The sequence below is a fragment of the Podarcis cretensis genome (genome assembly GCF_951804945.1).
Source record: "Podarcis cretensis genome assembly, chromosome: Z".
Classification (NCBI taxonomy): domain Eukaryota; kingdom Metazoa; phylum Chordata; class Lepidosauria; order Squamata; family Lacertidae; genus Podarcis; species Podarcis cretensis.
Window position 1 is genome coordinate 34628604 of NC_137184.1, and position 24626 is coordinate 34653229.

Here is a 24626-nt window from a genome sequence, read left to right on the forward strand (position 1 = left end):
TGAAGACCATTGGTCCATCTACCTCAGTATTGTCCACACAGTACTATCAGTGGCTGTTCAATGTTTTAGATAGGGAACATTCCCAGTCCTAGCTGGAGATGCCAGGAAATTAACTTGAGATATTCTGCATATAAGGCAGATGCTCTACCTGCACATTACCCCTGACCCCTGACCATTTACTGCTCTGGATGCAGCTTATGTGAGTCAAAGTCCAACAATATCTGGCAGGCCACAAGTTGCCCAGTCCTGGCTTTCAAGAATGTGTGTTGGGGAGGGATCTATTAGGCAACCTAATAACCCTCTCCGGTTGCCAAGTGAAACTGCAAACCACTATAGAGCTGGAAAATGAGGCATTAGGAGAGGCATGACTGCCTTAAACAGTGCCAGTGTATCATACCTCCATTGGCTGCAGTGCATGAGACTGCACTGTCAGCATGCACTCATGCCTTCACTGGGGGCAAAAGAAGCCACTGTATACTGAGTCAAACCTTTGGTCTGTCTAGCTCAGCATTGTTAACACTGACTGGTGGCAGTTAACCAGAGTTTTGGGCAAGGGATATCTGCAACCCTGCCTGAAGACACTGGGGATTGAACCTGTGATCTTCTAAGTGGAAAGAATGTACTCTCCTACTGATGTATTGTCCTTCTCAGAATCATCTGTACATGAGTGTATGAGCACTCACACGTAAGAATATACGAGCCTGCTGGATCAGGCCAATGGCTCATCTTGCCCAGAATCCTGTTCCCATGTAGGTCAACAAGATGCCTCTTCTGGGAAACCCACAAACAGGACCTGAGCACAGCACTCTCTCCCTTCTGTGGTTTCTAGCAACTAGTATTCAGACACATTACTGCCTCTGGCTATGGAGGAAGAGCATAACCATCATGGCTAGCAGCCTTTGATAGCCTTATCTTCTATGCATTTGGTTAATCTTCTTCTAAAGCCACGCAGGTTGATCACTGTCTCCTGTGGGAGCAAGTGCACAGAAAACATGACTGAGAAGCAGAGTAATTTATGCAGTTGTAAGTAATTTGGAGAGGGGGGTTGTTGAGCCCACTTATACTGGTAGGGGCCAGAATTTGCTATTACTCATTGCAGTTTTTAGCTGAAGAAGGATTTCTTGTCAACTGATGTCAATAGCACTGATTCCTTCTGTGACAAGTGCATCCTATTGACCTATATTGACACGCAGGCTTTCTTCAAAATGACCCATTCAGCTCTAGTCTCTTGTCTCAGTGTTTGGAAATATCTGTCCTCATCCCACATATTGTAGGTAATATTAGCAATGGGGGAGATATTTGGCATGGATTTTCATGAAGACATTTGAAAAAGAAAATAACAAATTGATGCAGAAATGGGGAGAACTGAACTTCAGAACATAAAAATAAGAAACTGAGAGAAACCAAAACTGACAGATTTATGCATCTCTAGCTGAGATTAGAACAGTTTGTAATGAAGAGAGGGGTGTCTGAATGATGGCTTTTCATTCTGCTCTGATGTATGATTTTTATTCATTTATTGGGGAACTCAATGCTTAAATTATGGGACTTTAAAAATATAAACTATGAGACTGATGTCAGCAATCCTGCTATGGAGGTGATGCTGAGGATGGGCAAATCTGTCAAGTTTTTCCACCCGTAAATGAGAAAACAAACTGTCTCAGAAAATTATCAAAGGAATTATTAAAATTATCATTACTTTTGATGTGAATGCAGTATATTTGTAAATGCCCTTTCCAGGGCTTGCCCAAGACATTTTGGCACCTAAGGCAAACCACAAAATGGTGCCCCCTACTGCCAGAGAAGAAGGGTTGAGTGAAGCTACACATCAGGAACAGGGGGAGGGGCGAATCAACCTTACCCCATGGTTGAACTGGAAAGGGGCCCACTCTGAATCATGTCAGGTGGGTTCAAAGCCCAGGAGACCCAGAGGACAGCCAGTGGGTGTTGGGAGACCAGCAAGGACTTCAATTTGCTGAAAGGCTGTTGTAGAGGCAGCATTGGAGGAGGCTGCTAAGGAGGCAGCAGATCTGGCCTCTAAGGAGTGTGCTGCAGTTGTTGTTGCCCCTGTGGCAACGGCAGTGGCAGACAGTGCATTCTTTGGAGACCAGATCTGCTGTCCCTGTGGATTCTGCCACCCATGGCAGTTGCCTCAACATTCCCTCATGGGTAGACTGGCCCTAGCCCTTTCTTTCATTCTGCAATTTATCTCACCAGCGGTCTGTGCTCTGCAGTCTTCCCAGGTGGCTGCACTTCAGTCAAAGCCTGGGGAAGATGTAATGAGGTAACTCCTGATGCATTTTGTTTGTATTTGTAATCAAGAAGTGTGGGCAGCTTGTTGGAGAAATGTTCATTGGGCAGAAAGAAAAAATGCAGTTCCCTTGGCCACCTTGCAATGATGAAAATGTAAGCCAGATGTGGGTCACCTCTTTTATATTGAGGGCTTCTTTCCCATCTGGGTGACCTTTGGGGGTGGGGGCACATGTCAGTGGTAGGTGGGGCCAGAGGTAAAAGTGGACAGAGCAACTGATGCAGTTTTACCTTTGTGCAATAGGCTAGTTTCCACACACATTCACACACAGTACCCTTACCAGAGTTCAAGGACACATTCCAACCAGGCAAAAACATTCAGGGGCCAGTGAAGGGTGTGGCCTGGGGAGAGTTCAAGGGCCACATTTGGCCCCTGGGCCTCAGGTTTACCACCCTTGATCTAATCTCAAAACCTCACACCCAACTAAAATTCTGAAGAAATTGTAAAGTGTCCTGAGAATGAGGCAGCAAAATCAACGCCTCTTTCACAGGGGAAGAAAATGTACAAGAAACCAGAGGACAGATTTCAGCACAGCACTAATTAAAAACAAAGCAAGTCCAGTGACAATTTGAGCTGGAATTAATCGGTAACCCTGAAGGTTCCAAGACAACAAGTGGTGATATTAAATTAGTAATGCCAGTTTGTGGATACTAAAGCAAAGAGAGTACAAAGCAGCTGACAAAACTGTAATAAAATTTCCAAATGCTGTTCATGTATTTTCTCTTTCTTTTTTAAAAAATGTTGATGCCTGGTTGGGGGATTACATCACAAGCTTGCCATGTTTTTCATATTTACCTTTTAATTGTTTCATTCCTGTTGTAAATCTCCCTGGATATATGATTGAAGGGAGATATATTTAAAGTGTTTACAATAAATAAATAAAAGTAAAGACAAATTCAGGAGAAGATGGTAGTAAAAGGCAAGGAGGAGGATCTATCTGGGGAAAGTAGTTTAGAAGTTGTTTTTTCTTCCTCCAAAACAAGAAGACATATAAGGGCTGTGCACTTTTACTTGGGTGCAAGAAACACTGAATACAATGAGACTGACTACTGAGTGAATAGGCATAAGACTGTGCTGTGAATGCATTGCTTGGATGTAAAAACAAGCAGCGAGGGTCAGAAAAAACCTGGAAGGGTATCTCACACAGTACTAAACCTGGACATAGCTGTCAACCTTCCATTTTTTTGCGGGAAATTCCCTTATTCCAGCGCTGTTTCCCGCTGCTTCCTGCTGCTATCCTGGATTGTTAGATATCCCGTAGACTGTCCCCGGGACAGGTGAGGCTGCTGATCCCTTATTTTCAAAACTGAAAGTTGACAGCTATGAACCTGGGTATAAGTGGCAGGGGGGATTTTCTGACAACAATGGGTTGAGTAAAGAACCCCACAACTTGCTACTTGCCTCTTAAACATGGATGGGAAATCTCAACCCCCAAAGGCCTCTCTCTATGGCCCTCAGAACAACCTACAGGCCACACACCTCAAGGGCCCTGTTCTGCACCCCAGAAATTATTTTGCCTGGCTGGAATGTGTCCTTGAACATTTATGATGCCTCTAGCTTGTCCAGATGGAGGGCTGTGTGAGTGTGTGCAGAAACTAGCCTACTTTACAAAGGTAAAAGCTATCTTAGTTGCACTGCCCACTTTTACCTTTGGCCACACCCAGTGGCCCTCAGAAGATTATCCAGAAGGGATTGTGGCCCTTGGACTGGAAAAGTTTCCCAAGCCCTACAATAAGACCTAGGGGTTTTTGTTTTTTTACACCAGGCCTGACGAGTAGGAGGGCAGCAGAAAATGGGTTGAACCCGCTCACAAAAATGGGTACATATATATCTGCTGGAAGATGACTGACTCCAACATCTTTGCATTGTGGGAAATGGGAATATACAGTAGTAAAGTTGCTTGCATCTCAGATTTTGAAAATATGACTTAAGAGTCTAGGCATCAACTTCCATGCAAAAACCCATTCTTCTATTTTATTTTTTTGCTGCAACGTTACAAATCACTGGAGAAGACCATTGAGCTGCCCATTCTAAAGCAAGCAATAAATTTGATGGCACAAATAGCAGCCAGTGTCAGAAGTACCTAAGTTAACTGCATATATTGTAATGAAGTAACAGGGCAGAACCGTATGGGATTTGAGTGTGTTACATCCTATTTTGATTTTTTTGAAAAAATGATATAATGAAAATGCAGAGATGACATGGGCTATATAGATTTTCATAAATTTTTGGTTCCACACCATGGGTTCTGGCTCAGATAATGAATAAACGATTCTCAGGGTAGGAAATGGTGATACTTTTTTTTAAAAAAATTACTAGTTTGAAAAGAGATGGAGGAATAAAATCTTAATTAAAGTGCATGAGAGAAGAAGCAGTGTCTTATCCAAAGTTTCCATCTAAATGTCTTTAATTTATATCTGACTTCCTAAAAGGAAACCACATCTCCCCCCCCCCTTTTTTTTTAAGGGAGAAAAGTTTGAGGCTGAGAGAAGCCTTTCACACCAGAGCATGAGAGAGTGAGAATGCAGGAACAGAGAGAGTTATGGGAAAGTCAGAGGTTGGGTTCTTAAAAAAACAGATGTGTAGGATTCTTTCTGGCCATTAGGTACCTTTTCAAATGCAAGCTCTTCTTCTTTTTAAGTGCATGAACACCAACAGGAAGACTTTTAAATTTATCCTGAAGGTCAGTAATGAAGGAGACAAGCACACCTCACCAGAAAGGGCATTCCACAAATGCAGAACCATCTCCGAGAAGCTCTTGCCACATGTCAGTGCAAACCTAGCTGCAGTCAGGGTGGCACCACTAATATTTACATGTAATATGCATTAATGCAAAGTTAAGCCAGCTTTCAGCGGGGGGGGGGGGGGGACAAACTCTGGTTCTCCTTATCTGGGCTTACCGTGAGAAATGTGTTGTTAACTGTATATGAATTGAACCCTTTGCCACAGCAGCAATCTATTGACAAGAACTGATGTTTATTTATGTACTAAAACAGGCCTTGTCTAACATCTAACATGATCTTGCTATCGTTCTCTCTCTCTCTCTCTCTCTCTCTCTCTCTGTGTGTGTGTGTGTGTGTGAGAGAGAGAGAGAGAGAGACCCTTTCCCCCCACCTCATCAAACCATTGCTTATGCTTCTGAGCAAACTGAAATGATGGATGCCAGGATCTCACCAACCCTAGGCCAGCCCCTAAAAACAGATTTGCCTCCAACATTGCACAAAGGGAAGGAGAGCCATGCTTGCCAGATCCCTGTTTTCACAACAAAGATCATTACCTGATAACAACAATCATCTCCCCCTGAATACTTGGCCTTCTATAGGCTGCATTCATTATTTAGTGTTTCTACAATAACCTTCCCTTCTCTGATTTACAGGCCAGGATATCATGGTCAAATATACCGAGGAAATATAATTGTACTACAATATCATATAGAGGAAAAGCTATAGTTGACGAAGCATCATAGGTCAGGGTCATAGAGCATCTGATTTACATGCAAAAGGTCCCAGTTTCAGTTCTTGGCATTTCCATGTGAGGTTTGGAAGGATACCCTGTTTGAAATTCTAGAGAAATACTGCCATTCCATATTGAGGCAGGTGGACTAATAGCTTAACTTGGCTCTATGTTCCTTGCTACCAACAGTTTAACATTAAAGGGACATGGAATTTCGTCTTTAGTTAAGAAGGGTAGCAGAAAAGGAGAGGGCATTCCACCACTCTAAATCTCAAGGATAGCGTATAAAAAATGTCACCTGTTGAGCTAATAACCTGGAATTTTGTATACATATTCTACCTGATGATGTTTATGGACATGCCAAATTTAACCCAATCTGATAAAAAAAGAAGAAGTCATCAGAACATTTTTATGAAAACTATTGCTAAACTGTTTTCAGGCTTGTTAAAGAAAGCACACATTTATTTATTTCAAAATGTCCTAAGCATCTGGATAGGCTTGTCTATACAAGAATGTCTCTAGCTGACAAGAGCAGAGTGAAGCCAGCTGCTTGATCTCAATAGGCAGGGAGTTCCAATGTGCAGGTGCCGCTACACTAAATGATCAAATGTGGAATGGGTATTATGCACCACCACCTATAGTAGCACCAATTCCATCAATCAAAGCATTCTCAACATTGGTTAAGGCTATCTTATGTTGGCTGAAGCTCCACAAAGCTGGCAAATTAGAATCTAAGGCTGCTGCCTCAACAGACATGCTTGCAGCCAGCAATGATGTTATGCTTGCTTACAACTTACTCTCAAACACACTGACACATTCCCTGGGGCTTTCAGATCCAAATCCAGATGGGGAGGATGAAGTACCTGAGACTAGCAAAGATGCCCCACATTGTTTTGGTCCTGTCTTGCCTTATGGACCCACTGAGCCTTATTGTATTACTAGAGGGATGCACTTGTGACTTGATTCCTGCCTGTATGCTGATGTATGTTCTCTCTCACTCCCTCCCTCCATCTTTCACCCACTCTCTCACCCACTTCTGCCCACCCCAACCCCTCCACGCTGGACAAATTTCACCTCCACCAAACTCCGATGCACAGCTGTTTGAAAAGGCAGAGCTCCTCAACTGTCAGAAAACCATATCTGATAAGGAACATCAAGGGCAAACAGGTAGGATGCACTCAAGATGCATTCCCAGTTCCCAATAACCATCCCTGTAAATATAGTTAACAGCCATTAGTAACATATCATAGCTTTTGCATCTCATGCTCACTTTAGCCTATTTCCACAATCAGGGCAAGCCCACCAAAGTCCATTTCAAAGATCCTATTGTACAACAAAACCCAAATTCTCATTTAGAGTGGCTACTAAAGTGTTCCAGTAAATAAATGGGAAAACATCTTGAAGGTTATGGTTCCTTTTGCAAGGAAAAATGGCAAGCCCGGGTACTCAATGCCCATATATCATTTCTGCTATATATTATATATAATATTTTCCCCTTCATGAACATAATCCATAAATGGTTTCCATATCAACAGAAATAAATCTCATTCTGTATTCTGCAGATTATTCTTTAATAAGTCTCCTTCTACGACAGATTGAAAATCCATTCTCTGTTGTCCTTCCAGTGCCTCAAGCTAATTCTCTCCTCCTCCAATATAAAACCCTGCTGTTTTCACTCTTCAAATGTCCTTTGGAACAGAGATATCATTCAACATTTATGAAAGATGTTAACCTTCCTGTCCTCAACCTTTCCCAGAACTCAGATGCAATCCCATCAGCTTCGTCTAACACTCCCTGACACTATTTGTCTGTGATTATATCCTAGATGTGTGTTTTTTTAAAAAAAATTCAAAGAATAAGCATCATTTGTAAACCAAGGTAGGAAAAAAGAGGTACACAACCTCAGATGAAATTCATTCAGCACAACCTCTTGGATGTTCCTGATTCTTTGGTTCTCCAGTGTAAAATATTATTCTGTTAGACCAGAGATGAGGAACCTATGACCTTCCACATGTTGATGCAACTCCCATCATGACCATTGGCCTGCTGACTGGGGCTGACAGCAGCTACAGCCCAACAACATCTGAAAGACCACAGGTTCCCTATCCCTATAATAGGCCCTATGTGAGCATCTTTCCTCCAGGTTTCAATTTCATCTCTCTTTCGTTCGTCAGTGCCTGCTCCACCCATCTGTCCCTCAGATCCTGACTTTTCTAGCCTTCAGATCTCTTTCTAGCCCCTCAGATCTCTTCCCACTAGCCTTCATCTTCCCTGTTCAGCACAACTGTCCTCTCTTCATTTCCACTGCACAGCCTTTCCTATCTCCACAGATTTGACTTTGCCAGCCAAAATGACTTTTCATTTCCCTTACCCAAACCACACTGTTAGTCAATATTCTATAGCGGACAGCTTCACCAGAGCAGTTAGAATGTACATAAATGAATCTGTGGCTGGATTAACACTATTCTTCAGCAACAGGAAGGAACATCTGCACAACAGCACAACCTTGTGCTTGATATATATTAGGATACATTAACTGCCATATTCTGTTTCTTTCCTTGCAGTCATTGCAGTTTACAATTACAGGTTTTCCAGCAAATGCACACTACTACAGATATTATTATTTATTTGTTTAGCCAAAACTATTAAATATACATCTGAAGGGCGGGGGAAGATCACTGGCCTATGACTGCATTCATAGTATCAAAGGGTTACTAGTCTGTGTAAAGCTCAACAAGTTTGATGTGCCCCTCTAAAAAAGCTCAACAACTTTGACCTGCCCCCCCCAAAAAAAATAAACAGTCCTTTTATTCACCAGTATTTTAGTAAACATTCCTCCTAATGTACACATCTTTGTATGCAACTTTGACTAGTGTGCATATTTTTTAAAGCAATCTTACCTAATAATGCATTCTTGCATGCCATTCATTTGACTGGAGAAGAGCAGCTTTTCAAGGACATCTGCATTTTCATTAGCCTATTGTTTCAGAAAGGGGAAACAGAATTTCTTCCCCCATCCCTAACTATGGACATTGACGTCAGAATGTTAGATAGCCTCATTGCCACACAGCTCTTCAAGTAAGCTTCTGGGGTGACAACTCTTGAACCCTAATTACTATATATCACTCTGATTGATTGATTGATTGATTGATTGATTGATTGATATGCCGCCCTTCATCTGAAGATCTCAGGGAAGTTCACAGCATAAAAATACAGAATAAAACCACAAAGAACATAATAAGAATACAAACAAAACAATAATCCCCCCTCCCAGAAAAATACCCACATTTAAAAGGACATAGACGGTTTATCAGCCCAAGGCCTATTTGAAGAGGATGTATAATGAAAGCAACAAACCTCCCTGGGGAGAGCCACTTTTAACAACATGCCTTTAAGCATGTGTTTTGCACATTCTACTTCTCTCTTGTTTCATGTTCCTCCCCTACAAAGGGAGAAAGATAGTGTTATGAGTTTGTGGGTGTCAGACCACTGTGAATTCCTGGACCAATAAGTGTTCTTATTGGGATGTTAAATGGGGTGCCAGACACCTATAATCCCTGGGCCTAGCAAATGTTATATCTAATTAGCACAAACCCTGGGTAACCACCTGGAACCCCTGGAACCTTGCACAGCTTGGAGAATTTGGGTGGCGTGCAACAATATTATCTCTTCCCCAAACACCAAAATAAAGGCTCATGCAAAAAGAAGGGCAGAGCAATCATAAACTACTCTAGTTATGCAGGAGTAGACACACAGCCACATCATGCCCTATCCAATGTGTGCTCGGCTCCAGAAGGGAGGGAGAAAGCACAGAAGCAGATAAATAAATAAAAAAGATGTTAAAATGACAGACACGCCTCCTCCCTCAATTAGGGGCTGGGTCAGCAGTGATGCCCACATGCCACCGATACACAGAGGGAGCCAGTGAAGTCATGATGGAGACACACCCTTGCATCACAATGTTCACAACAATGCCACAGTACAGGGGTGGGTGGTGCTTACTGGGACTGTTAGTGAGGAAAGCAGGGAACTCAACAGTAGGTGGAACCAGATCCATGATAGGAAGAAACAACTATTTTATCCATGCCTTCTACCCTGCAGAGGCAGCACTGAGAATAAGGAGTAGGGAGCTGGCATACAGTTCAACCCACTGGAGTTCTAAAAAGGAAGTAAGACAGGGGGCACACAAGCTGAGAGCAGTGGGGCAGGGTACTCTTCCCCCTAAGAGACCAACCCCTGAAACAAGTTTGAATTCTCTCGTGCTGCTCTCAAAAACTGTTTTAGGAGACCAGTACACACACGGAGGAGGAAGGGAGCCCAAAAAAAACATTGCACCCACAAAGCTCCCTAGGAACAACACCTGCAGAGAGCATACATAGTCCGTCTGAGCAAAGGACTCAAGATCCAGCTAGGAAGGGAAATACTCTTTTTATAAGCCGCCAAAAAACGGGAAAGGAGGGCAGCTACAGACCTACACAGACAGCATCCCATCCATGACTCCATCCTACTTCTGCCATTATGTTGCTATAGCCTCACTGGTGGAATTTCTCCCCTGGTAGGGCACTGTGCCAGTGGATCTAGAGTGTTCTGGTGGTGTCTCTGTTATGGCAGTGGCATATCTTCATTTCCACCAGCACTGAAGGACCTTCTGCTGAATCTTATAACCTCTCACCTGAGAGATCTTCAATACAGACTTTAGGCCCACACTGCAGAGCAGCTGAGCTTATCTACACTATGACAATTCTGCCCAACCTCCTCACCAAATATATTGGGCCATAGAATTTCCGCCTGTACAGATCCCCTATTGACACTCTCTATAATTATTGTAACCCTCACATTACACCATAGATTAATAGATCCAATTTCTAGGAAAGAGGCCATTTAAACAAGGCAAAATGATGAAACTCAAAAGAGGAAAAAGAGAAGTCTTTAGAATTAGCAGAGACCTGACATGCTAAATGAATGTTACTTGTGTCAAGTTGTTTATTTAAATGCATCTATTTAAAACATTTAACTAGGAATTTACCACTGAGATTAAAGGAGTTACATATATTTAGCCTAGAGGAACAACATGATAACATTTAAACATCTAGCAGGCCATGTTTTAAATGAAGGAAGAAATAGCAGAGTATTAGTAAGACTGGGCTGATGGGGGGGAGTGCAAGTCCACATTGTGCTTTGTTGTCCTCTTCGGCAGAGCTAACAGCTTGTGCTGAGGGCCTTAGCAGGTCTAAGGTTCCTTCCACACTTAACATTTACTCTATGCTTTTTACTTTATGCTTTTAAAGCTCTGTGTCTGAACACACACACACACACACCGTGCTTTCCGCACCAAACCCTCTCTTTAATGCTAAATCAGAACAAACAGCAATTTGGGTTTTCTGCTGCACAAAAGGTAGTTTGGAGTGATGAGCTGTTTGCTGATACAGGGAACAAGAAGGATGTTGTAATGTGTCTTGTAATGTGCTAATACCTCTTGCTTGCCTGAATTGAGATTATGCAGATATATAGGTTCCTCTGGCTTTTGTGTGGCTGGAATGTAGTCTATTGTACAAAGGTAAGAGTCACATCTGTTGCTTGACTTACTTTTGCCTCTGGCTCCACCCAGTGCTGGCATGAGACATCCAGAAGTTTGCCTGTGAAGTTATGGGGCTGTTGGATTGAAAAAGATTTCCCACTCCATCTTGCAGTATAGAACAGCCTTTGCCAACCAGATGCTTTGGACTACACTTCCCATAAAAAGTGGTGTTGGGGGATGAGTGTTCAGACCCCTGGGCTCTCACTTGCGGGGTGCCTCAGGGTTCCATCCTCTCCCCCATGCTTTTTAACATCTATATGAAGCCGCTGGGAGAGATCATCAGGGGGTTTGGGCTGGGTGTTCATCAGTATGCAGATGATACCCAGCTCTACCTCTCTTTTAAATCAGAACCAGTGAAAGTGATGAAGGTCCTGTGTGAGTTTCTGGAGGCAATTGGAGGATGGATGGTGGCTAACAGATTGAGGTAGAATCCTGACAAGACAGAAGTACTGTTTTGGGGGGACAGGGGGCGGGCGGGTGTGGGGGACTCCCTGATCCTGAAAGGGGTAACTGTGCCCCTGAAGGACCAGGTGCACAGCCTGGGAGTCATTTTGGACTCACAGCTGTCCATGGAGGTGCAGGTCAATTCAGTGTCCAGGGCAGCTGTCTACCAGCTCCACCTGGTATGCAGACTGAGACCCTACCTGCCCACGGACTGTCTCGCCAGAGTGGTGTATGCTCTGGTTATCTCCCACTTGGACTACAACAATGTGCTCTATGTGGGGCTACCTTTGAAGGTGACCTGGAAACTGCAACTAATCCAGAATGCGGCAGCTAGAGTGGTGACTGGGAGCGGCTGCCGAGACCATATAACACCGGTCCTGAAAGACCTACATTGGGTCCCAGTACATTTCCAGGCACAGTTCAAAGTGTTGGTGCTGACCTTTAAAGCCCTAAATGGCCTCAGCCCTGAAGAAGCATCCCTACCCCCATCGTTTGCCTGGACACTGAGGTCCTCCTCTGAGGGTCTTCTGCTGGTTCCCTCATTGTGAGAAGCGAAGTTACAGGGAACCAGGTAGAAGGCCTTCTCAACAGAAGTGCCCTCCCTGTGGAACACCCTCCTTTCAGATGTCAAGGAGACAAAGAACTATACAACTTTTAGAAGACATCTGAAGACAGCCTTGTATCAGAAAGTTTTAATGTTTGATGTTTTATGATGTTTTATATATTCTCTAAGCCACCTAGAGTAGCTGGGGAAACCCAACCAGATGGGCAGGGTATTATTATTATTATTATTATTATTATTATTATTATCATTATTATTATTATGCCCTAGCCAACATGGCTGTATGATGATGGGATTGTCATGAGACATTCTTGTTAGCTAAGGATGGAGAATATAATCCTACAGGTGTCGCTACAGCTTCCATTATTCCTGACTATTGACCATGATAGCTGTGGTTGATGGAAATGGGGGTCCACCAACATCTGGAGGGCCAAAGATTCCCCATCTCTCATGTAGATGTTGCTAAAGTTTTGTTTTTGTTTTTTACTTGATCCAGATTAGACACCGTTCCAATCTGTCACTGTTATTGCAGTTCCTCTTGCCTTTGTTTCCATGACATGCACAAACAACCCCCCCCCACAAAAAACCTACACAACTCATTTGCTTAAATTCCCTTTCATGATATTTAAGAAATTATGCCCCACTTTTTGAGAAAACTTCTCTACAAAGCAGCTTACAACCATATTCAAAATCACAACAATATTACTGTATATAACAATCATAACATTTATAGCAAAAAGTACTGGTCATGATGGCTATATGAAAGGTTTGTGCATGGACCTCAAGATTTGCCTAGAATTTGTATCTATTACTGAGTCATTCTGTGCTCTCTCCACTTCAATCTGGGTTCCCATTTCCAAGTCGCTCTGTATAGAACAACGCTTTCTATTCACTACAGTGCAGAATCTAAAAATAGCTTTAACCACTTTCCCCCTTTGGGTTCAAGTGGATGAAATTTGCAGGAGGAGGAGCCCTTCCACAGTGGATTAAGCCAGAAAAATTGCATGCAGATAACATCCAAAGGTTTCCATGCAGATCACTTTTACAATTGTTTTAAAACAGAGGGAAAGTCTATAATTTCTTCATTTTCTGCCAGAATTAGGTGCAGTTTGTAGGCATGATCATCCTTATGAATCTGCTCAGCCATTGTGTACAAAGGATGTTTGATTAGTTGGCCTTTGGCTGTTAGATCCAGCAGTGCTTTTCTTAGGAATTCTCTTGACAAGATGGGGATGCTATTTAAAGCCAATGCTACAAGATGAGACTTCACAGCCAATCTTGCCAGAGAGGGAAAGAGCTATAACTCTCTCTTTTTTTCAGAAGCCAGCATATTGATTGAATCCCCACCCCATATTCAGCCTAAATTAAACACTTTTCTCTTTTCGGGGCTGCTCCAAACTTTATTGAAGAGGGATTAGGCGCAGAAATCCTTAAGATAAAGTATATTATTTCAAAATTAATTTAAAATATTGAAACAGAGCGCTCCAACTTTTTTGTTCCATAATTTTAATTTATGTGGTTAAATTATTATTTTTCAATAATTATCAATGGATTATGCTCTGACCAAAAGAAAACACTACCCTGCACATTCAACAGAAACAACAAGTTTCACCCTTAGATTGTTATTTTGTGACCCTGGTCCCTCTTGGCAGATTTGCTTAGGAATTAATAAATAAATGGATTAGCAGTGTATGTTTACTCAGAATCTAGTTCCATTGTTGTTATATGGGGCTTATTCCCAGGTTAGTGGATATATGTTCACACACACACACACACAAATATCTCTTATAACTCAACCATCGGCCCTTTTCTTGGTATGTATCGGGGTGGGGAAAGAGAATTTACATTCTGCTGTGGTTACTTGTATTGCATGCAGCATTCTTTAATTTAGAGAGAAAACTGGATTTCCACGGCTGCACTCATACCGGTGCCATTATGAAATGCTATAACTTAGCAAACACTATGCATAACTTACTACAGATCAAGGCCTTTCATCTTATAGATTGCAATCCAAATCATGCTGTAAGTGTGTTTGTCATTCCCCACAGAAGCAGTTCATTTTATTCTGGGGGAAACAGAAGGGGAGGGGGGGAGGAAAACCCTGCCATTTTCTGAGCCACATACTGAGTTTTGCATGGCTTTCTTTGCAGAAGTGCTCACACGGTTCATTAAGGAGAGACTATAGTACTGGGGAGGGCCCGGAGCTCAGCAACTGAGAACCTGCTTTGCATGCATAAGGTTTGTCTAATCTATGGAATCATTGGTTAAAAGGATGCCTTGTAGACAGGGCCGAAAAAGTCCTGGCAGTGTAGGATTTTTCTATCATACATTTTTATTGATTTTCATACAATTTAACAAATTCAATTCAGTTTCCATACTATAGTTCCTTAGCATTTTGACTTCCCATCCTCACTTCCATGATGTTTCTGTTCAAATCATTTTATCTACTGCCTTAAATAGAATACTTATTTCTGTAACATATATTCTCCATTACATTTTTTTTTATCATTCTCATTTCCAGTCCTGCCTGCAATTTGGTTTAGTTATACTGTAATATTTTCTTAGGTAATCCAAAAAGGGTCTCCACTCTTCCACAAACCTTTCAATTTTTTGGTCTCTTATTTTTGCCATCAATTTCATCATCTCCATATAGTTCAGTGTTTCCCAAAGTGGGTGACCTTGCAACTAGTCAAGATAAGACTAACTGTGGGAGTTTCCTCTTCCTGAGAACTTCCTGAGAACTCAATAGACAGGAGGATAGTGAGGGGAAAACAAGACTTAATTGCTTCTGCTTGGCACTGTCCCTAGCTCCACCTACTGTTTGGGGTTCCTGCCTTCCACCCTACCAGTCCCAATGGATACCAAACACCAATGGAATCTGGCGACCTGCCAAAATCATGAAGTAAACAGACCAATAGTACTTGGTAGTCCCATGCAGACATCCAGTGAATGTTTCTGTGGAGGGTGAGGACAGAATTGTGGCCAGTGTCCCTGATTTCCACATGGTCAATATGCACATTATATACACATAGGTTCTCTCTGTAAAATCTGCAAAGGATAGGGTCCCCAATGGTACATTATTCAGTTCAGCAAGATGGCAATCAAAGTGGTGACGGAGGAACCAGTCCCAATTCCTGCTCACAAATTCACCGAATCTCTGCACAAGGCTACTAAAAGGCAGTACTGTGTCACACTGGGGGACAGGGGGCGGGCGGGTGTGGGGGACTCCCTGGTCCTGAATGGGGTAACTGTGCCCCTCAAGGACCAGGTGCACAGCCTGGGAGTCATTTTGGACTCACAGCTGTCCATGGAGGTGCAGGTCAATTCAGTGTCCAGGGCAGCTGTCTACCAGCTCCACCTGGTGTGCAGGCTGAGACCCTACCTGCCCGTGGACTGTCTCACCAGAGTGGTGCATGCTCTGGTTATCTCCCACTTGGACTACAACAATGTGCTCTATGTGGGGCTACCTTTGAAGGTGACCTGGAAACTGCAACTAATCCAGAATGCGGCAGCTAGACTGGTGACTGGGAGCGGCCGCCGAGACCATATAACACCGGTCCTGAAAGACCTACATTGGCTCCCAGTACATTTCCGGGCACAGTTCAAAGTGTTGGTGTTGAACTTTAAAGCCCTAAACGGCCTTAGCCCAGTATAGCTAAAGGAGCGTCTCCACCCCAATCTTTCTGCCCGGACACTGAGGTTCCCTCTCTGCAAGAAGCAAAGCTACAGGGAACCAGGCACAGGGCCTTCTCGGTAGTGGCGCCCGCCCTGTGGAACGCCCTCCTATCAGATGTCAAAGAGATAAACTACTACCTGACATTTAGAAGACATCTGAAGGCAGCCCTGTATAGGGAAGTTTTTAATGTGTGAAATTTTAATGTATTTTAAATCTTTGTTGGAAGCCGCTCAGAGTGGCTGGGGAAACCCAGCTAGATTGGCGGGGTACAAATAATAAATTATTATTATTATTATTATTATTATTAGTATTATTAGTATTATTATTAAAAATAACATCATCAGAAGAGGAGACTCAGTCGTACAGAGCCCCTCTTGCATCACAGTATGTACCCCGCAGCCATGGAGGAGAATCCCATCACAGATCCCAGTAGCTTGTTGGGGAGTCTCTTAAGGTACTGGCCCTAGGATATAGCCTGTTTTAATGCTCTGCCCTCCAGAGTCCTGAACAGACACCCTCTTGCTCCAGACTCTCCACAGTCAAACCTGGTTTTCTAAAGCAGCAGTGGTAACAGAAAGCCTGAAGTGAAGCCCAAACCAAAAGATGCAGCACTTGACTCATAGCCTGAATTCTGTCCTGGAGGAGAAAGCATGAATCTCTAGATCTAAGCTAGGATGGAATAGCAGTGCCTTTCACACTGAATGGATATCACTGGTGACGCATCTTTCTGGATGCTTGGCTGGACAGTTCCTGTGCCGTCTCAGCAATCTACTGGCCTCAGCTGTAGATAGCGAATCTGAGTCTTTCAGCCCCAACACTGACGGTGATTAGACAGACACCTTGATAAGTTCAGTCTCAGTGGTGTGGCTCTCTAGTAAATGAAGTACTCCCATCAATTTTGCTACCATCTTCCTTTGTCAGAGGAGAATAAGCACAGTAAACAAGTTTCTGCAGGATAAGAAAAGACCCACTTTAACAGCAGCAGCGAAGAACAAAAATTAATGCAAGAAACTCATACAGCATATGTCATTGTCCAGTCTTGGCACCAAATTTCCTTGAACAAATTTCAGCTAAGCATGCCGACTGATAAATCCATGAGCATAAAGTGTAAATCTCTCACTCCAAGAGCCTATCTCGCCTAACACCACCCTGTTTATTGCCTATGTACTGCAGTTGCTGCACAACACTGTACCCACTTAGCATAACAATTCCATATTTCAAATCCAACTGCAGGTAACACTAATTACAAGAGAATGTTGTTTGGCATCTGCATTGAATGTATTTGTAAGCCTAACACAGAATTATCCATGAATGTTAAAAGATCTGTTGCTTATTAATGAGTGCAACACTCGTTCTATTCAATATTTTTGGACATGTTTTGGTCCAGCTTTCAAAAACTGAATATATCAGTCTTACAAATGCTGGCTCTGCTGCTACAGATGTTGTCAGCCAACAGAACTGGGAGGGCATTGGGGTGGGGGTGGGGGATAGAGGGAAGTTGCTGGCAAAAGCGGAAGATTTTTTTATTGTAAAACTGCGTAGAAAAATGATGAATTGTCTTTGTGATATGTACACAGGACGGAGGAGGGCAAATGCTTTTGGCAGCCAAGTTAGATCTCGTTTTCTCCTCTTTTCTCTGCTAATAGATGCGAAATGGCTCGTGCCATTGTCCAGTCTTTTGAGGATAAGATGACTGCACTGTCAGATTTTTATCCCCCACTGATGACTCCTTTTTCTAAAGTGGGAATACGGAGAACAAACTTCCCTTCAGATCTCTGTCGGTGGAGTAAGGCTCATGTATTCCCCAAGGATAGACTCAGGTAGCATTAAAACCATAAGCCCCTTGCTTTCTAGATATGGGATGGACCTTGAAGGGATTGAAGGATACACACAGGTGTAGGAAGTAGGTCAAATGGATGAAATATTTGATCATGAACTGGAAGGGATCATGGAGGTCATGTAGTCCAACCCCCTGCTAAATGCAGGATCTGCAAATGGGATGAAACTACAGCCGGTTTGGGAAACCTTTGGCACTCTAGATGCTGCTGAACTACAACTCCCATCCTTACCAACCATCTCCCACACCTGAACTACAGCATGGCTGAGAGACACCCACCCATTATCCCTGACCATTGGCCATGCTTGCTGGGACTTATAGTACTTGCAGTCTCACAACATCTGGAGGGCCACAGGTACCTGATCCCAGATTTAGATAATACCATGTATATATTTACATTGGAAATGTTCTGAGGACCCTATAGATCAAAGAATGTGCCATTCTCTTCTATAGCACCCTATAGATAAAAAAATGTGCCATTCTCTTCTATGCAGCTGCCTCTTTGTCCATACCAGGCACTCTGACAGCAGACACCCTGCTGCGTGTGCAGCTGCCTGCTCCCAAACGGGGGCCTTGGCAGGTGAATCAGGAGCAGCCCCAGGGCAGGAGCAGCCAAGGGGGCAACCAGTGCAGCAGTGGACCAATGTGTATGGTGACAGGGTCAGCCATGGTGCGAGAAGCATGTGGCTCGCCATCCTGAGACGCCAAAGGGGGCAGGCAGAGAGAGGGAGCTCTGTATTGGCAGGGAAGGGCCCCCAAGAGATGCATGTGCTGCATGTTGCTGCCAGAAAAGGGAGCCACCTCCCTCCCAACCTCACAGCACCTTTGGGACCACTGCGGTCCAGTTGTGCCCTTCAGAATTTCTGCCTGGGGTGATGTCCCCTACTGCCTCACCACGCTATGCCTCTGCAGTCAACCAAAATACCAGGAAAACCAATCAAAGAACTGGACAACTTGGATGATAGCTCTCTGAAGGACTGTTAGCAACAACAGGTAAAAAGGAACTTTAGTTGGAGAGGGGGAATTGGAGAGGGCCGGTGCCCTTATGTTTGTGAACTTCACTGGATGCTAAATGGATTATCTCTCAACAGCAAGTCAGCATTCCACGGCATGTAGGACACTCTGTCTTCATTGGGCTGTTCTTGATATTTCCCCATTAAGTCCCCCACCCTGCTAAAGATTTTTGTACTTTTGAAAACCTTGAGGTTGCCCTAAGATGGCTGATACCTCCCTCTTGTTTATGGGTGATGCCATTCTACATAAGGAATGGCACTCACAGCCTAGACATCAGAAACAGATAGAAAGGTGATAAACAGAGCTCATATTTAAAGCCTCATGAGATCCATCCGTGAGAATCCAGGATATATGACATCACACCAGAACAAATGGTTGTTCTGCAGCCAAGGATATATGGCTACAATATCTTTTGACACAGTCTCCCGAACTACTTATGAGTGGAGACTGCATAGAGTAACACCTGGTTGCTAACACACAATTGTTGCTCAATAAAGCAGTAGTGAGTCTAGTATGAACAGTAATGACACAGAAGAAATAGAAGAAATGGCAAGTTTACCTGAATGCTTCTATCTGGCTGTCAAAAGAGGAAAAAAATCTGAAAAGGAGCTGTGATGTTTATAGCATTCACTGTCTGTGATGTTAGCTGTAGAAGCAGCAATGAGAGGAAGAAAGTGGTGTGAAAATACAGATACAAGGGAATGTTTACAGCAGGTTTTTTTCTCCAACACAAAATAAGGGCCAAAATAATATCTGAAATAAGAGCACTGCCTGTTGTATGAAGGCAGCTCGTCTTCCTTATGCTCCCTGATCGCACTCTTAACCCCTTAGAAGGCCCAGGAGTGGATTGGTTTGTATTGGAGGTTGGATGTGGGTGGGGAAAGCCATTTCTTTGCAAAAGAAGGAAAGAAATTACACAGAGATGCCAGGCATTAAAAAAATTATTGAGCCAATTACAGCACTACTTAGTACAAAAAGAAAGAGAGAAGGAGCAAAATGGACAAAATTAATCATGGATGCATTTGACCCACAATGCTTGTAATGAGTATTTAAACACTCCTTTTGAGAAGAACAGGGGAGGGAGAGAAATAAGCAAAAAAATAAAAACCCCAACTCCACAAAAAACTGGTTATACTAAAAAGCCAATTCTGGAACTTGAATTATTATTTCCTTTCTGTAATTAATTTTAGCCTAGAAGAGACATTAAATACTGCTTCACAACCTAAATACATTGTTTGGGAGAGCTCAGAATGGAGACATTATTTCCCAGTTATTCTTTTTCATTCCGACTCAACACAGATATTTATTTCTTTATTTATCCTAAAGCAATAGGTATATAGAGAAAAAAGATAAAGTATAGAGGTGGGGAATCTTCCCACTTCTGGTAGGAGGCTCCCACTAGCACAGGGAATGGGAAAATTGTCCCTACCTTACAGGGCTCCTGATCTGAGTTCTCTGGCTCCTTATATCAGAATCGGCACATCACACATTCAAGCACATGGCGCTAATTGGATAGACTTCATCCTGAATATACAGTGGTACCTCGGGTTACATACGTGTGATGGGACAATGAGCTACTTGTGCGTAAAAGGATTGGTCCCTCGGAGTTTGCTTAACCTAGCAAAGCTCTGCCTTGAGCGGAGCCCTTGGACATGGCTCCGTTAGTCACTGGTAGAATCCGACAGTGGGCGCTTGCGGAAACGTTTCCAGCATAAAAGCTGCTTGACGGAAACGCGTCTCCTAGATTCCCTGCGTGACAGCTTCCGGCGAGGGGTGGGGGTCGCTAAAGGGAGCCTTGATACCTCCTCACTGTTCTCGCTGGAAGTGTCCCAGAGCCTCCCCTCCGACTTCCTGTCCCTGGAAGCTCCTGCTCCCCCCCTACTGGTTCCCTCTTCGGCTGCTGAATCTCTTCTATCCTCCTGGAGCCCTCCCACCACCTGTTCTTCCGATGGCAGTTCCCTGACAATACGCTTCAGGTTACAGACTCCGCTAACCCAGAAATATTACCTCGGGTTAAGAACTTTGCTTCAGGATGAGAACAGAAATCGTGCAGCGGCGGCGCAGCAGTAGCAGGAGGCCCCAATAGCTAAATGGTGCTTGAGGTTAAGAACAGTTTCAGGTTAAGAACAGACCTCCAGAACAAATTAAGTTCTTAACCCAAGGTACCACTGTAATTTCATTCTGATCTCTGCACTAAGGGGGATTTTAGAAATGCATATCTGTTTATCAACAAAATATTTCCAACTGAGGAGTTTAGAAACCTCTATGTGTCCTCAGTGCTAAAATAGATGTTACTTTCATAGTGTGATTAGGTAAAGGTGAAGGACCCCTGGACGGTGAAGTCCAGTTAAAGGCGACTCTGGGGTGTGGCACTCATCTCATTTTTCAGGTTGAGAGAAATGGTGTTTGTCCACAGACAGCTTTCCAGGTCATGTGGCCAGCATAACTAGAACACTTTTGGCACAACCGGACAGCATGACAGAAGCCAGAGTGCACCAAAACATTGTTTCTGCCACAGCAGTATCTATTTATCTACTTGCACTGGTGTGCTTTCGAACTGCTGGGTTGGCAGAAGTAGGGACAGAGGAACGGGAGCTCACCCCATCATACGGATTCAAACTGCTAACCTTCCAGTCAGCAAGCCCAAAAGGCTCAGTGGTTTAGACCACATCGCCACAGCAACTATATCAAGAGATGCTTTTAGTAGGCACAAGAGGTGGGTGCAACTTTCAATGGAACTACCAGTATATCACCGGGGGGGGGGCGTTAACCCTTCCTTTCTCCAGCTGGGGCATTTTGGTGCTGGGAGATTGAGAAGTGCCTGGACCATTTAAAAAATAGAACCTTTGACTGAGTGCTCCAAGAACTAGGGCTGAGCCAATAAATTTTGGAGCTTGAGGCAAAAGGCAAGATGGCATTTTTCCTTCCCATTCCATAATGCTGAAGCTTATTGGACTGGCAGCTGAATCTTACTTTAATTCTGGTTATCAGGCAATGCCCAAGCAGCTGCCTAGCTTAGGTGGTGTTTGGCAAGCTGAACAGCCTACATAGCTCTGCCTTCCAACACAGGTGAATGACTTAGGCTAGGGAAGGAAGTGAACTCCTGCTACTTCATACATCCACAAACCTGCTTCCTGAGGCAGCAACTTCCCTCTACTCTTGACTGTAGTACCTCAAGGACTGCCTCTGCCCCTTATGAACCATCCTGGACCCTTGTGATCATCTGAGGCCCTTCTTCATGTAACTTCCCTCCACAAGAGAGGTATTTACAATGCAGTCAAACCAACAATGCAGCGATATTTTATAAGTTGTGTGTCCTTGTTTCTCAATTTGATCCTTTTACATGGTTTTGTGGAATCCATGTTTTGTGGAATTTTATGTATTGTGATTTGCTGTTATTTTTCTTGATTATAGATTAGTTATTCTTCATTGTAACTGGTAAGTGTAAACTGTTTAATTATCATTTGCTGATGTTTAACTTTACTGTTTAACTTTACTTTACTGTTACGGGACGCAGGTGGCGCTGTGGGTTAAAGCCTCAGCGCCTAGGACTTGCCGATCGAAAGGTCGGCGGTTCGAATCCCTGCGGCGGGGTGCGCTCCCGCTGCTCGGTCCCAGCGCCTGCCAACCTAGCAGTTCGAAAGCACCTCCGGGTGCAAGTAGATAAATAGGGACCGCTTACCAGCGGGAAGGTAAACGGCGTTTCCGTGTGCGGCTCTGGCTTGCCAGAGCAGCGATGTTACGCTGGCCACGTGACCCGGAAGTGTCTCCGGACAGCGCTGGCCCCTGGCCTCTTAAGTGAGATGGGCGCACAACCCCAGAGTCTGTCAAGACTGGCCCGTACGGGCAGGGGTACCTTTACCTTTACCTTTACCTTAACTTTACTGTTTACCAATAGATTTTAATAGATTATTGAATATTGCTTTATTTGATATAAGTTTATTTTAAAGTTATTGTGACCTTTTTATATTGGATCAGATTGTTACTATTAATGTTTGATGTTTTATTGTGTTTTTATGTGTGCTGGAAGCTGCCCGGAGAGGCTGGGGCAACCAAACCCGATGGGCAGTGGATAAATAAATATTACTATTATTATTATTATTATTATTATTATTACTACTACTACTACTATTATTCTTTTTTCTAGGTAGGCACATGGTAGGAGCTGAATCTCATATAGCTTCCCTGTAAGATTGCTAGAGAGAACTCTGAGAGACACTCCCATTGTGCCCTGATGGGGGAGAGTGTAGCCATATAAAAGCTCACGTCTGGGCACTTCCTCTTTGCTCTTTCACCTCATGTAGAACATATGCTAAGTCTAAGCCACAGCTCTGACTCCATTTTAAACTAGACCAAAGTATGTCTTTGTAACTGGATTACCATTTTAAGCCTGCCTGAACAACGCTGCTGTTACCTGTTACTCTTCAACAAGTATTCTGAGTCAGTAAATGTTATTTTTTCCCTTTCAAGGGTTGCCATATTTCAAAGAGCAAAAAAGAGGACACATTTGCCGACTTCTGCTTTTAGCTATGGATTGCTGTGACGACTCTCATTTTACATACCCAAGAAAAAGAGGATGCATCCTGGAAAAAGAGGACAGATGGCAACCCATAGAGGACATAAACTTTACAGAAGGCACTGAGTTAAAAAATATATATGAGGGGGTACTTAGTGCAATAAGGGGGGACCTCTGGGAATGGTTGCTGCACATGTTCTGCTGAAAAGAGAGAAATTAACCCCCTAAAATGTGGGTATATGCACACCTCTCTGTATTGCAGCTATGAATCTTTGCCGAGGGTATTATTAACTTGGACCATGTCCTGTGTGCAGGAGAAAAGTGACAAACTGGATACTTGCGATCAGCATTAAAATTCTGGGTGGCTGTTAAAGTGTTTTGGAGACAGAGAGCGAGACAGAGAAAATATACTTTACAGGATATGAAACAGCTGCCCTTCAGCTGGTGTCCCTCACAGATTGCATCTATCGTTTACAGATTTCACAGATTACATTTGTGATGCATGTTACCCTGGGAAGTCAATCTGACCAGACAACACGAGAGGCTTAAATTCAGCCCAACTTTATTCTGTCTGGTTTTATAGAACCTAAGTGAAATATTGCCACTAACTGGCCAAAAAAAAAAAAAGGTTTTCCCATGACCCAGTGATAGAAAAATGATTGAGAACGCTCAGCTTCTTGATACGATGTTGTCAACCTCCCCTGAACAGTTAATCAAACTTTTAATTGGGGAGGGGGGCAGACAATCCGCTCACTGTTTGAAAGTACACATGAGATTGCCACATTCAGCTGTTTTATAAAGGAGCTCTAGGAAGAATGCTGATGGGGTGGTGACAAAATTCAGTTCACATTTAAAGGCGACCCTAGCTAATTAACATTTTCCAAAACAGTAAATGAGCCAAAGCATAGTCAGCCAATGAAATTTACATAGCTACAAATTTTGCAATGCAGTTCTCCAGCCAAGTAAATGATATACTAGGGTAAAGTGTGCATATAAATGTATGTATTAATGAAAAGAACATACAAAAATGCATTATATTAGGTGCCACAGGGCTCTGCCCCTGCTCTCTCTACTCACCAACCCCCTCTGCAAACTCTCCACCCTTTACATCTCGAACAAAAAACTGGCAGCACCATTCATGACCAGCAACCTGCCACAGAACCAGTCACCCCCATGGTGCCCATTTGTCCCTCACCTGACATCACAGTAACATCAGGCGATGCTTCCCTTTGAAG

At 43.4% G+C, this 24626-nt stretch overlaps 2 long non-coding RNA genes across 3 annotated transcripts in view; one reads left to right on the forward strand and one right to left on the reverse strand.

The window, feature by feature from the left end:
- Positions 1-24626, reverse strand: part of LOC307208110 — a 56581-nt gene that overhangs the window by 2854 nt on the left and 29101 nt on the right. The window lies entirely within an intron of this gene.
- On the forward strand, positions 9795-23512 carry LOC307208118. Its single transcript, XR_013834994.1, has 4 exons — positions 9795-9933; positions 14499-14586; positions 17671-17844; positions 23346-23512. It is a non-coding gene; the product is annotated as an uncharacterized lncRNA (long non-coding RNA).